The following is a 14,743-nucleotide window of genomic DNA, read 5'->3' as shown; positions in this document are numbered from 1 at the left end:
CAGCTCTGTTTTTAGGTTCCTGAGTACTTCAACACAAAATGTATTTTGCACACACCAAACCTGACCTTGCAAGGACACTGGGGACACTCAGTAAACACAAAACAAGCATTCACCAAGATAAGCTTGTTCTGTCACCACTTGGTCCTCAGTCATGGTCAGTACTTGAAGAACTGGTTTGTATTATAAAGAGCTAACCAAAGTTTGTAGGGTTTGCCAATAACTAAGGATAATTTCACTTATAAGTTAAGACAAAATTTTAGAGACATTTTAGTTTCACCTTTCACTTGCATTAGAATATTCTGTTTTTTCCACTGGGTGTGTTCAATGACTATTCATCAGCTCAAACCACAGGACAGACTTATTGTATTCTTTTACCCAACTCTCCTAAGTCTCTTTCTGTCTTACTTCTTAGGAACTGAAGCATAGATATGTATAGGTAAATGCCACATTTATCTGCTCCAGACACGTTAATGTGTCCGCCATCTCAAGTTTCAAGATACCAAATCATTGCACAGAAATTTAAAAATCCTGAAGATATTGGATAAACTTTCACAGGTAAGATTGTGCTTTTTTTTCAGTTTGTATTAACTTAACATTTTATATATATATATTTTGATGATATTGGATATATATATATAATATATATATATATATATATATATATATATATATATATATATATATATATATATATATTTATTTATTTTTAAACCAGTGGTCCCCAACCAGCAACCAAAGCCCAGTGAGGAGACAGAACAAGAGCCTACGACTTCCAAGAAAAAGAAAGCTGCATTTAACAGGCAATACCAGGAGTCCTACTTAAAATACGGATTCATTGCGACAGGTGATTCCCACGAACCTAGCCCGCTCTGTATAATATGCTGCGGCCGGCTCTCTAATGAGGCAATGAAGCCTTCAAAACTGCTTCGCCACTTGGAGACCAAGCACCCTGCATTAAGAGACAAACCCTCTGAGTATTCTGAAATAAAAAAACGGGAACACGAAGGACAGAAGAAATTACTGAGGGCCACCGCATCAACAAATGCGAGTTCACTGAGAGCATCATACTTGGTGGCTAACCGTATTGCTAAGGCTAAGAAGCCATTCACTATTGGTGAAGACTTGATCCTGCCGGCCACTAAAGACATTTGCCGTGAACTTCTAGGAGAGGATGCGGTTAAAAAGATAGCACAGGTGCCTCTGTCGGCTAGCACGGTCACTCAGCGCATTGAGGAAATAGCAGAAGACATTGAGAAACAATTGTTGGAGAGGATTAATACATCACCGTGGTACGCGCTCCAGGTTGACGAGTCTACAGATGTTGACAACAGGGCAATACTACTTGTTTATGTGCGATATCTTTATCAGGAGGATGTGCATGAGGATATGTGCACTATCGTTGCCAACCAACACCACAGCCACAGAACTCTTCAAGTCGCTGGATGGTTATATATCAGGAAAACTGAAATGGTCCTTTTGTGTCGGCATATGCACAGAAGGTGCTGCTGCCATGACCGGACGGTCTGGTTTAACTGTTGTTAAAGTTATTAACCACATCAAAGCACACGCCCTTAACTCACGCCTGTTTGTGCAGCTTTGTGAGGAGATGGACGCGGAGCATTGACGTCTTCTCTTATACACAGAAATAAGATGGTTATCCCGAGGGAAATCGCTGACCAGAGTGTTTGACGAGAACCGCTGCAGAGATTTCTATCAGAAAAGAAGTCACCGCTGGCAGCACATTTCAGTGACGGGGAATGGGTCGCAAAACTGGCTTACTTATGCGACATATTCAACCTTCTCAATGAACTCAATCTGTCACTTCAGTCTTCAAGTTGGCAGATAAAGTAGCTGCATTTAAAGCCAAACTTGATTTGTGGGGACAGCGCGTGAACAGAGGCATATTGGACATGTTTCAAACATTAGCGGGGATTTTGAGTGAGACTGAGCCTGAGCCGTCATTCTCCCAGCTGGTGCACGATCACATGTCTTTGCTTTTAAAAGAGTCTGAGCGCTACTTCCCAACCACAAAAGACCCACAAACCACAAAGGAATGGATCCGCAACCCATTTGTCAACAAACCAGGTGAATCCAGCATGTCTGTGCAAGAAGAAGATCAACTGCTGGAGATCGCAAATGATGGCGGCCTTAAAAGTATGTTCGAGACAACAACTCTGCCGGTGTTCTGGATTAAAGTCATGGCAGAATACCCTGAGATCGCCACAACAGCACTGAAAACCCTGTTGCCATTTCCGACATCCTATCTGTGTGAAGCAGGGTTTTCTGCAGTGACAGCAACCAAAACAAAATTACGGAGTAGGCTGGACATAAGCAACACACTTCGGGTGTCATGGTCTCCCATTACCCCTAGATGCGATAGTCTCATTGCAGAGAAACAAGCTCAAGGCTCCCATTGATTTAGCGTTATGGTGAGCTAAAATTTTCATGGACTTTATATTCGTTTTTGTGGTGTATCTTATTTTTAAGGCAATGTTTAAACGTCGAGTCAGTAAGCGTTAGGGTTATGGGGCAGAGAGGATGTTATTCTTGTTACGTTGTTGGCGCAATGTTACGAGGACGCTGCTAATAAAGTTGCATACGAATACACAGTGGATTCATGTTTATTAATATATTTACAATATACCACAGTTTTTATGCCAGTCGTATCATTTTATTTTGTTGTATTTATCCGTCACACCTTAAAGCCCGGTCCGTGAAAATATTGTCTGACATTAAACCGGTCCTTGGCGCTAAAAAGGTTGAGGACCGATGTTTAAAAATACTGTAGGTAGTATCTTTTGGATGTCGAGAATGATGATCGAGGCTTTGGGCAGTCATCTGTGGGTCCTCATGTGGTTTCGAAGCCCAAAGGCAGAAGCACAGAGGCGGTTGCAGAGGGGGCAAGGCTCGCCAGTAGTGGGGGTTGGGGCAATGGCTCTGTGACTGTTTTCTCTTGCAGCTGCAAGATGATGGTGATGGTCCTCTTCAAATGTGGTGGCTGATTTATTAGTTTGGCCGCGCAAACTGGCTCTGTCAGAGTCTGCAAGCTCCAACTGCTTTGGGTTCAGGTCAGCCCATTTTAGATGTGACTTGGGGTTATCTTTGAATATTTTCTTTGGGCACCCTTGGTGTCTGGACCCTGCGGCCAGCTCTCCAAAGAACACCTGCTTTGGCATCCTCTTCGGGTCCATGCAGATGATGTGACCAGACCATAGGAGCTGCATTTTTTGAGAATCATGAATCAACTTCTTGGTTGGTGACTTTGTCCTGCCAGTGGATCTTCATGATTGACCGGACGGAGCAATAGTGGAACTGCTCCAGCTGTTTGATGTGTCTCCGGTAGAGTGTCCATGTTCCGTAACCATACAGAAGTGAGATGAGGACCACTGCTCTGTATACTTTTGAGCTTGGTGGAGAGGCGAATGCCGCTGTGTTGTAGAACTTTGGAACGCAGTCTCCCAAGAGCTTGACTGGCCTTTTGGACTCTGGTATTGATCTCCTGGTCCAGGGATCCATCGCTGGAGATTTTGCTGCCCAGGTACTTGAAGGTGGTAACATTTGAGAGCTGGGTGCCATTGATGGTGATGCACGGCTGGTCTGCTGCTCTCCCTGGTGCAGACTGGTATAGAACTTCTGTCTTGCTGATGCTGATGGTTAAGCCAAACAGCTTTGTTGCTATGGAGAATCTGTCTACAATGGTCTGTAAATGATTCTCTTGATGTGCCATAAAAGCAAAGTCATCTGCAAAGAGAGATTCTGTGAAGAGCCTCTCAAGTGTCTTTGTTTTGGCAGCCAGGTGGCGGAGGTCAAACGGTTAACAATCAAGATAGTACCTGATGTACACGCCTAGGTTCAGGTCTCTCACAGCAAGTAGCAGCTCTTGAAGAACAGATTGAAGAGCACCAGAGCAAGGACAAAGCCTTGCATCAAGCCACTGGAGATGCTGAATTGATCGGATGGCTCTCCACCTGACAAGACTTCTCCTGTCATGTCGATGTGAAACAGCTGAATCAGTTTGGTGAACTTTGCTGGGAAGCGGAGTTTTCTGAGTATGACCCATAGGGCGTCTCTGTTGCCCATGTCGAATGCCTTGGTCAGATCAATGAAGACTATGTAGAGGTTCATGTTCTGTTCTAGGCACTTCTCCTGCACCTGTCTTACAGTGAAGATCATGTCGATGGTGCTACGATCTGGGTGGAAGCCACACTGTGACTCAGGCAGGTTCTGTTCATAGACTGATGTCAGTAGTTTGTTGCTCATAATGCGGGCGAAGATCTTGACTTAGATGGAGAGCAAAGAGATACCTCTATAGTTGCTGCAAACTGCCTGTGTGCCTTTGTTCTTGTACAGTGCAACTATTGTGGCATCACAGAGCTGCGAGGGCATATCTTCCTCTTCACAGATGCTGGTCAGAACTGCATGAAATGCCTGGAGCACTTCCTTACCAAGTGGCTTGTACAACTCTGCAGGGATACCATCCTTGCAGGTTGCCTTGCCAGAGCTCATTTGCTTGATGGTCCTCTGAACCTCAGCTAGGGATGGGGGGGGGGTCATCCAGCTTTTCGAGAATGGGATTTTTGGGGATCTAATTGAGGGCTGACTGGTTGACTGTAGATGGGAGGTTGAGCAGTTGGCTGAAATGTTCTCTCCATCTGTTGTTAATGTTTGTCTTTGATGAGTGTGGCACCGACTGCAGAAAGTAAGGGGGCAGAACCAGATTTTGAGGGACCATAGACTGCCTTGAGAAAGCCATAGAACTGCCTTCAAATGTTTTGTGTCGGCGTAGTGTTGTATTTCTTCTGCCTTTTTCTCCCACCACTGATCATACATCTTCCTGATTTCTCGCTGTGCCTGGGCTTGGAGGGATTCGTTTTGGATGTGGACCCTGGTTCTTTCTGCCACTCCAGGAATGCTTTGTTCTTTGTGCCCAGCAGGTCTCCAGTGACACTTTAATTCTCATTGACTGAGTGTTGATGGGTGCATTCCTTAGGGCCTAGCGCCTCCTTGGCTGTCTCCATCACTACATCCCTGAACTGGTTCCATTTCTCAGTTGGGTTTCCAGTTATTGATCCATTGGTACACAGCTTCTCATCCAGCATGGACTGAAACTTGTGAAGGCATGAAGGATCTTGGAGTCTGACGATGTTGAATGCTGAGCATATGACCTAAGCATGCCTTGGGTGGTGAGGGACAATGTGCAGCTGAAGTGTCACTCTGACTTCTCCTGGCTCCCCTCATGGCCCTGGTGACAAGGGAATGTCTCTCTGGCGTACAGTGATGTAGTCTATCGTGTGACACTGCTTTGATCTGGGGTGTATCCAAGTTGTCTTGTACTTGTTCACCATCCTGAATATAGTGTTTGTGATGAGGAGCTCAAACTCTGCACATTTGCTGAGCAGAAGTAGGCCATTGTTGTTCATCTTTCCTACTCCATGCTTCCTGAGCACTCCTTCCCACCTGGTGTGATCTTGGCTGACATAAGCATTGAAGTCTTCTAACAAGATCAACTTGTTGCTGACTGGAACCGAGGGCAGAGCGGAACTGAGGCTGGCGTAAAAATGCTCAGTTGTCTCCTCTGTGCTGGTTAGTGTGGGGGCATATGCACTGATGACTGTCGCGTACCGCTTGTCATTGAAAAGTAGGCGGATCTTCATGAGCCTCTCGTTGATTCCCACAGGGAGGTCAGGAAGGTTCTTTAGCATGCTGATCTTGATGGTCAATCCAACACGTGGATCCTATCTTCAGTCTGGGCTTTTCCTTTCCAGAAGAACATATATCAACTGGAAAGCTCTGTGAGAGATCCTTCGTCAGGGAGGCGTGTTTCACTGAGGGTTGCTGTGTTAATGTTGTAGCTGTAACAACAAAACCGTGAAACCATGATATTTTTTTGTTTAAGGTTATCATACCGTCAAAATCTCATATCGGCCCATGCCTATTTTGTTCCAACCGCTTAATGGATGATCTGCCAACCGTGATTTGCTGGATGTATGTAGGACAGGCAATGTTTGAGCCACCTTTTCTAGGCCCCTTCCTTTTCAAGGGTGAGCAGTGCTGTCCTGCAAAGGGCTGCTCATTCGCCCAGGATGCTGCTGGACTTCTCCCCAGCCCCGGGTTAGAAGCCAAACAACCACTTGTCCATGGACCGCCTACATGCAGGATTGTAACTACAACTGCCAGTGGTCACCTCCACCTGTTATGTCGCCACTCCAACATCTCCGTAGGACTTATGGAGGGATAAATGGATGAAGTTGAGAGATGAGTGTGCTCAAAGAAACCTGTGCATGAGGGAGATTAAAGTGGAAGAGCCTGTGCACAGAGACAGTCCCATTCTCTCAGCATTAGAAACCTTGATTCATTGGCACAAAGAGTCGTTATTCCCGGAGACTTCATCAGCTGCATTGGATGGCCATGCTTTCTTCCATGCTCTGACACGCCCTTTGCACTCCACAGTGCATTGCTGCTCCGCCTTCCTGACCGTTGAAGCTTGCTGGTGCTTTCTTCCAATCAGTCTGCCGAGAGCAGTCTTCACATGCTGGGTGAGCAAAGCTTTAAATCACCCGGGGTCTGTGACCCGACAACTACCCTCAACCTGGTTCAGCCGGCCGGTCGAAAGCCATTGCCCTGGGTGTGGCCGCTGTGCATGCTACAGATACTGGACCAGTGGGGACCAAAGGTGAGCGAGCTGTCCTATGAAAGGGCCCAACAAGCCCCCCCACCAGAGGTGTTACCCAGTGTTAATTTTGTCAGTGAAGACAACAATGAAAAATATTCATTAACAAACCTTTTTTCTGTGACTAAGACGAAACGTTGACGAGCTAAAACTAATATCTAACGATAAAAACTGTGAAAAAATTTATGCCGCGTCTTTGTTAACAAGACGAGACGGGACTAGAATGTTATTTAAGGACTACCAGACATTCAAAATACATCCTATAGGTTAAGTTACCTGTCTTGTCTTTCAAAATGTGCATCCCTGTCATTGGATTGCCATTGGATTAGGGGCGTTTGCATATCTAGTTTCAGTAGGACAGCCGCCATATACGGATAGGCTACCAAAACACGAACTAGTGATCTGAAACAATGGCCTCAGCACCCGAAGGGTTAGGGATAGGGTGACCAGGTGTCCCGTTTTTCCCGGGAGTCAAAATTTGTTGTTGATTAACTTAGTCGTTAAGTTAGTGAAGGTGAGATAGGCAGAATCTCACTGACAGTTTCTCTCTCTCGCACACGCTTCACTTCTTCAGTTCTCGTACAGATAAGTTCTCAGTGCTCAAATACACACACAGCAGTCGTAAATACAGTCTGTTTTGGCTTAAGTGAATGTAAACAGGTGGGTGAAAACTGAATGTGTGTCAGTATTACTTGCATGCCTTCCGTCTTAAATGGACAGCTTTCCTAATTAAAAACCTATATGTGTCATTAATGTTAATCAACAAAAGATGTTAAAAAAAATTATATTTATTAAGTAAACATCCTGTATCTGAAAAATTATTTTCATTTGTATCTCTCCCAAAAAACAAAAGTTTTTCCAAATTCAATCCTTGATTCCAATTTCTTATAAGTTTAATTGATTTGGTCTAAAGAGAGAAGAATTAATGACTATTTTTGTTTGAATACTGCATATAAAATAGCTACCAAACTTAATGTTCATAAATGCAGTTTGATTAAAACTAGACTAAAACTGTGAAAGACTCAAATGACTAATAATAATAATAATAATAATAATAATAAATAAATAAATAAATAAAAACCTGGCCAGTCCTGTTCTGAGTTAAAATCTCTCTAATTATTTATATTTATGTTTTTTTTTTTTATAAGTATGAGTTCTTAAAGTTACATTTTATGGAGATTATATTGAATCCAACATATTTAATTTTACATACTGCATGCTTCCTTCACCCCTAGTTAACATCTGAAGGAGGTTGGGGTTGGTTGGTAATGCACAGGTGGACTCTCTATGAGCCCTGACACAATTCAAACACTGTGTAGAAAATACAAAAGAAATTAGCGGAAACATGTCTAGACTTTGTAAACTTATGTCTGTCCAAAAGTAATAAATACTGATTATTTTACAGACATAAATCCTGCTCAAGAATATTCTGTTTACCAGCTACTAAGTGCCTTAAAACTCAGAGTAGCGTCCAAAGATATGATGCCACTAACCTGGCAACTTTTAAAAATGTCAGTAATGTGTTCTTACAACAGCAAACCAGTCATTGTATTCATTGGATAGTGAACAGACAGTGGGCAGTCTGAAAGCATGCTGTCTCTGTTACAACCATACAGCCCAGCTCAGTCATCACAATCAACCGGCTCTCATGAATTCAAACTTTCTCCATGCTATCTAAGCCAGCGAGTCCAATTCAGGATGAGGCGACCACCAAACTCGTGTCTGAGAATTTATTTCTCCCTCCCGTCTCCAGTGTTATGAATGAATGGCGTGGTTGGGGTGTACTAAAATTACGCAGTTCCATCAATAATAAATAGTTAGCAAAAGCCTAGCACGCTCTTGTTAGTCCTCACCCGCCCAGGCAGTAATGGCTCTTGGTGAAAGTGGTGTACACAGAAAGCTGATGGAGCAACTGCGTGTTTACGTTGAACTGGTAATGTACTCTGCAGCGACTTCAGTGGATGGCAATGCTAGCACTTCACTCATCTGGACCCACTAACGGAGATTTATTGAGAACAGCTCCATCACACTCAGTCCACCAACAAATAAAAATGATTTATTAAATGGCATTATAAACAATAGCATTATTGTTCGCAGTTCAGGAGGGCAAAGGGGAAGAGCACCAACAAAACCATATGGCTTCAGTGTTTGTCTCTGTAAGTGTATGTGACGGAGAGAGCTTATTCTTGTGTACATTTTTCTACATCTAAACACATCAATTACAGAATGTGTAGAGAAATGTAAATGGTGCTAGAAGAAAAGTAAGTGACACTCATTTCATTCTAGCCATCACTATTTGTTACATTAATTACTCTGGCACCTCAGCTGCGCTCCTCTTTCACGATTAATGACCACTTTAGTTTATCTCAGCTTCACCAGCCCTGGCGTTGGGTGTTTATATTCCGTCAACACAACAAAATGTAACAAACCATTCATTTTAGTCCCAGAGCTGCAAGCTCGCAGACTCCTGACACTGCTTGCTTACGTCAATATGGTCTTCCTCTCAACACATAAGCCTTTAGATTTTTGTGCGTGTTTATGGAGAATAATCTATAGAGTGTTGGGGCTTGGTTTCTTTCTGTGTGTGGGTACACGTGACAGATCCAGCAACCACACTCATTCAGATGAGAGACAATGGGAGGGACATCTGAATAAACACGTGTGAATAAAAATACATGCAGTTTGAGTGCAAGGAGGATGAGTGAGTTGCAGTGAAGTGTAATATTGGCTTTGTTCCAAGCCCCAGTGAGTTGCCTACCTAGACAGTTTGCACATTTGAGCTTCTGTTTACCACATTTGATTTGCTCTGTGTATGTGGGTTGATCAGTGTTTATGCTTGAATAAAAGCATAAATTATAATTATAAATATATCAAACATAACAAGGACATCTTAAACTAAAGTATTTCCTTTAAACCCTAATTACATTTAATTTTTCACCTCCTAATAATTATTTTCAAAAACATTTTAAAATAGTTTTTTTTTTTTTTTCAACATAATAATTAAAACATGCAATACATTTGGTAACACTTGTTCTAAAAGTTTAGGAGCCTCACTATTAACTAGTTTATTAGCATGCATATTACTAGAATACTTACTAGTACTTATAAAGCATATATTAATGCCTTATTCTGCATGATCATATCCCTTAGTCCTACACCATTCCTAACTGTAACAGCTACCTTACTGACTATTAATAAGCAGCAAATTAGAGGTTTAACAAGGCAAAAGTCATAGTTATTTGTTAGTTAGTAGTGAGAATAGATTCCCAAACTAAAGTGTCTCCTATTAGGTTCCATTTCAGTTAAAATGTTGCCTACAAAATGTCACATCACACTGGGTTTGGAACAGAGAATTCTACTACATCCATCAGCACTCTCTACATGTTGATACACACACATACACACACTGGGCCTGTCATAATGCATTAGCTATCCCCATGCCGACGGCTGTCATGTGCTCTGCAGGAGAAAGTGATGTAATTAATATGGGCTTCAGGGTAGGCCCATCTGAAGGCTGCCTGATACTGGACATCAGCATGTCTGCTAACAGACCCCCTATAAAGCCCCCTGTCCTGCCTACAGTAAAAAACTTCTAGTCAGTCATAAACACAATAATAGACCTTTTTCACATTTCCAGGTTTCTCAGCAGCGGAAGTCACCATAGTTGAGTAAAATTTGAGAGCAGTGAATGGGAGAGTACCACAAATAATTATTTTGCATTCCCCTTTGCTCAAATAGCAAAAGAAATACTCCACAATAGTGGAAAATGAGGGACACTGATAACGGTAGTCAGAAGAGAGAATGACATCAGACGTATCGTCCCTCCCATAGCTGCTGAATTAGAATCACCCTCGCATTAGTGTTAACTCATTTTTTTGTAACTTGATGCAAAGGTGATATAATACAAAGTATAGTGTTATAAATGTACATACATTTTTTTTTTTTTAATCTAAATGCTTATGTCTGTTGAAACAAAGTCTGTACAAAATGAGTGGAGTATGCTTAAGATGAAGAAAAAAATTATGTGCGTGTATGTGCACTTTTGGGACACATACTCACAGTGACAGAAGAGGTGTCATATGCCTTCCAGGTGTCAGTGTGCGCTCTGTTTGGCTGGGCAGTCTGCCTTCTCACCTTAATCCAAACAGAAAACAAGACACTGCAGAGATCCCAAATAACCCGTTTATGAGACATCTTTACGACAGAGAGAGATGAGTCAGTTTGTTTGTGTGTTTGTGTGAATGAAAGAGTGTGAAAACAGCCTGATTCTTTATTTTAGAACAGCAAATATACCACTAATCTTGTGACTAAATCTATAAAGAAGAAACAGCATGATATAGGGTTTTTTTTTCTTCTTCTTTTTTTTTACATCATAGGGAGTGTAAGGCACATTTATAAACGGAATAACTTAAGTTATTTGTGGATTAGTGCGTACTGGAGACGCGAACCGTTTCCAACGATTCAGATAGATTTGAAAGTGAAAGTGGCATGACATACAACCAAGTATGGTGACCCATACTCAGAATTCATGCTCTGCATTTAACCCATCCAAAGTCCACACAAACAGCAGTGAACACACCCACACACCGTGAACACACACCCGGAGCAGTGGGTAGCCATTTATGCTGGGGCGCCCGGGGAGCAGTTGGGGGTTCGGTGCCTTGCCCAAGGGCACCTCAGTCGTGGTATTGCCGACCTGAGATTCGGACCCACAACCTTAGGGTTAGGAGTCAAACTCTCTAACCACTAGGCCACGACTTCCCTTTTTGAAGTAGAAGTTCTGTTTTAAACTATAAAATACCTTCTAAAATAACTAATTTTGACAACATTGCAGGGCTCCTCCCCAGAGATTGCAATCCCAAAATTCAGAGCAAAAATCAGAGTGAAAAACATTTATACAAAATGATGGGCAAAGTGAGAGAAGTGCTGCTTATATTTTATTCAGAATAAGGTATATTTCATTTATTAAAAGGTATTAAAAGAAAGGTTGTAATTGTTCTAATAAAATTAAAACCAAGCAAAAAACATAATGTTGTGTCATTTTATATTAATTGTACTTAGCTTAGCAACATTTTGAGTATAATTGTTAGCTCAGAGTTGCTGCCCATGAAGAATGTTCCAAATCAGTCACCTGAGGTTCCACTGTAGTTAGGATGCTCCCTTAGAAAACAGCTGTTTATGTAGGCAGTATACAGCAAGACAGCTCACTATGTTTTTGAACAGATGTTACTGTACCTGCTTAAAAAAACTTAATAAATATTTGAAATAATTAAAGAATGACATAAATTCATTATATAGTAATTGTATATATAGTAATTAGTAAGGTTGTTGTTAAGTGTAGGTATTGGGTAGGATTAGGGATGTAGAATATGGTCATGCAGAATATGTGCTCTATAAGTACTAATAAATAGCTAATATGGTAATAGGCATGCTTATAAGCAACTATAGTTAATAGTGAGAATTGGTCCCTATACTTAAACGTTATCCAACCAGAACAATCAAACATATTTAGCCTAGATTGAAGATGTCTAAATATTCATGTTTAAATGATTCTATTACACCTGTTTAGCAAATCACCCATAAATCGGTATTATCCTCAGGAGTTGTATTAGTGAACTATTTGAACTCTGCGGTTTAAATCTGTGGCTTTGCCATCACCCTCTTCTCTGAGTTAGTATGATATAAACCTTGAACCCAATAAATGTACAACTCTCAAATCTGTGATCTGTGCTTGTAACGGTGAGGTTACAGGTTCAAGGGCCATATGGCAACCTTTGATAAAAGTGCTTATCCAGAATAATATCCACAATAAATGCATCATGTTGTGTCAGCAAAATACAACATAAAAACCAAACATATTAAAAAATGAATGATAATAATACATAAAAAAAAAAGTATTATAGGCCTCTACTAATAAGCTCAGAGACAAACCCAGGGTGTAGAGTTCTACACAGACCCTGTTACCGAACCTGACTGGTACAATTAAGTTTTCAGACCAAGGCTAAAATTGCTTTTGAATAACCAGACAGTTTGGTAAAGGGTTAGTAGTAGACCTCTCTCAGGGATCCATTATATTCTTGTTGGGAAGCTAAAGAATGGTGAAAAACTGACTGGTTAATAGGAATGTGTTTTTTGTTTTTTTTACTATGGCCAACAAGGATGTTGATCCAGGAATATGTCCTGCTTGGAAAATTCACATTTCTACAACATTCTACCACAGCACTGACAATTTCACTTTTTATTTTGGCTCAGTTATTACTGGAAACCACACTTCATTTTAATAACTGAGATAAAAAGGGGGGAAAAACATGTCTTTTTTCTGTTTTGAAGGCCATGTCACAACACGTTGCAATATGGCACATATAGGAATTGCTAGTACAGAGACTAAGAGTCTATTGGTTTCAAATAAAAGGACAAGTGTGTGAGACAAACAGCATAAACATTTAATATGTGCTGACAGAGGCTATAAGCCTTTGGCCCTGGACAGTCTCACTTTAAACTGTGCGAAAACAAGCAGCATAAATCCACACAACTGTGTCCTGCCATAAAAGTGTCAAGAGGTTATTTTTATTTGGCCACACAGACACAGAGAGAGGGCCCCAACCCAGCCCAACCCAGTGTTGAGGCCAGATCCTGAAAGCCCTGGAGGTCTGGCAGAGTTGGAGTGGACAGCATAAGTGAGGAGACATTACACCAATACACACACACACACCACTCAATTTTCTCTCTGAATAGCAGTTTTACTGTCTGTTATCTTCAATTTAAAGTCAATGTTGGTCCAGTTTAACATATACATAAATTTAATACATTTTGAAGTGGATGGAAATTACAGCTCTCCCAGCACCAATGATGAGGATGCGGTTATGAAGATCATGAAAGAGGAGATCTTTCTGTGCTCAGATTAAAGTTGAGCTGCTTCCTGCCATGGTGTTCCCACTGGGACAGGCAGGGGTGTTCTCCCCAACTTCTGAGCTCGTCCCCCCACTTTTGAGAAATAATCATTATATTGAAAGCATTTTGGCTGCTTTGTGAAGAAAGAATTGTAGTCAGTTGCATAAAATTACAACTTTAAGATCTACTAGTGGCTTTGCAGTAAGTGGCTAATATATTATGTCTAGTGCCCACTTACCTGCCTTTCAACAAGAACTACAGGGCAAACTTCACCTAATTAATATCAGTGAGCACTTTATTAATAGTTGATGAGGTTTATAATGTATTTTCCACCTTGGGAAATGGATTCGCAATTATGTTTCTGTTCTCATTATTTATACGTAGGTAATAGTGTAACGTTTACAACCACAAAACTTACATTTTTGTATTCTTTGACTGATGCTGAAACATACAATTTTGACGTATTACAGATTTTTTAAAATTCACAATTATTACATATTTACGGCTAATATATTTGTTTTTTGATGTTAAATATTATTTTGTATTTTTGGATATTTTTTAAAATTTATGATTATTAATTTTATTATTATATATGCAGGAAATTACAATTATATGCACCCATTTTATTATTATATATGCAGGAAATTACAATTTTACACGCCTACCTCTAAACCTAACCATAACACTTCTTAAAAAAATGTATAGAATAAAGAAAAACATGATATATGGTGCAATCATAACTTTTTTATTGCAAAAATATCAAAAGCAGTACTAAAAGTAGTGCTGCCAATATACGGGTTCAAACAGTAACCGTAATCTGGTTTGAATTATGCACAAGGTATGATTTTTTATACAAACCCGATTCCAAAAAAGTTGGGACACTGTACAAATTGTGATTTAAAAAGGAATGGAATAATTTACAAATCTCATAAACTTATATTTTATTCACAATAGAATATAGATAACATATCAAATGTTGAAAGTGATACATTTTGAAATGTCATGCCAAATATTGGCTCATTTTGGATTCCATGAGAGCAACACATTCCAAAAAAGTTGGGACAGGTAGCAATAAGAGGCCGGAAAAGTTAAATGCACATAGAAGGAACAGCTGGAGGACCATTTTGCAACTTATTAAGTCAATTGGCAACATGATTGGGTATAAAAAGAGCCTTTCAGAGT

The 14,743-nt window shown here is 40.8% G+C and overlaps 1 long non-coding RNA gene across 1 annotated transcript in view; it reads left to right on the top strand.

Moving 5' to 3' along the window:
- LOC122137502 overlaps positions 1-2,473 on the top strand; it is a 28,104-nt gene extending 25,631 nt beyond the window's left edge. Inside the window, exons 2-3 of the long non-coding RNA XR_006154901.1 lie at positions 413-555; positions 716-2,473. This is a non-coding gene — a long non-coding RNA (uncharacterized LOC122137502). The remainder of the gene's footprint in view (positions 1-412; positions 556-715) is intronic.
- The last annotated feature ends 12,270 nt before the right edge of the window (positions 2,474-14,743 follow it).

The sequence above is a fragment of the Cyprinus carpio genome, chromosome B5 (assembly GCF_018340385.1).
Source record: "Cyprinus carpio isolate SPL01 chromosome B5, ASM1834038v1, whole genome shotgun sequence".
In the NCBI taxonomy this organism is placed as follows: domain Eukaryota; kingdom Metazoa; phylum Chordata; class Actinopteri; order Cypriniformes; family Cyprinidae; genus Cyprinus; species Cyprinus carpio.
This window is presented reverse-complemented; position numbering and strand designations above follow the sequence as displayed.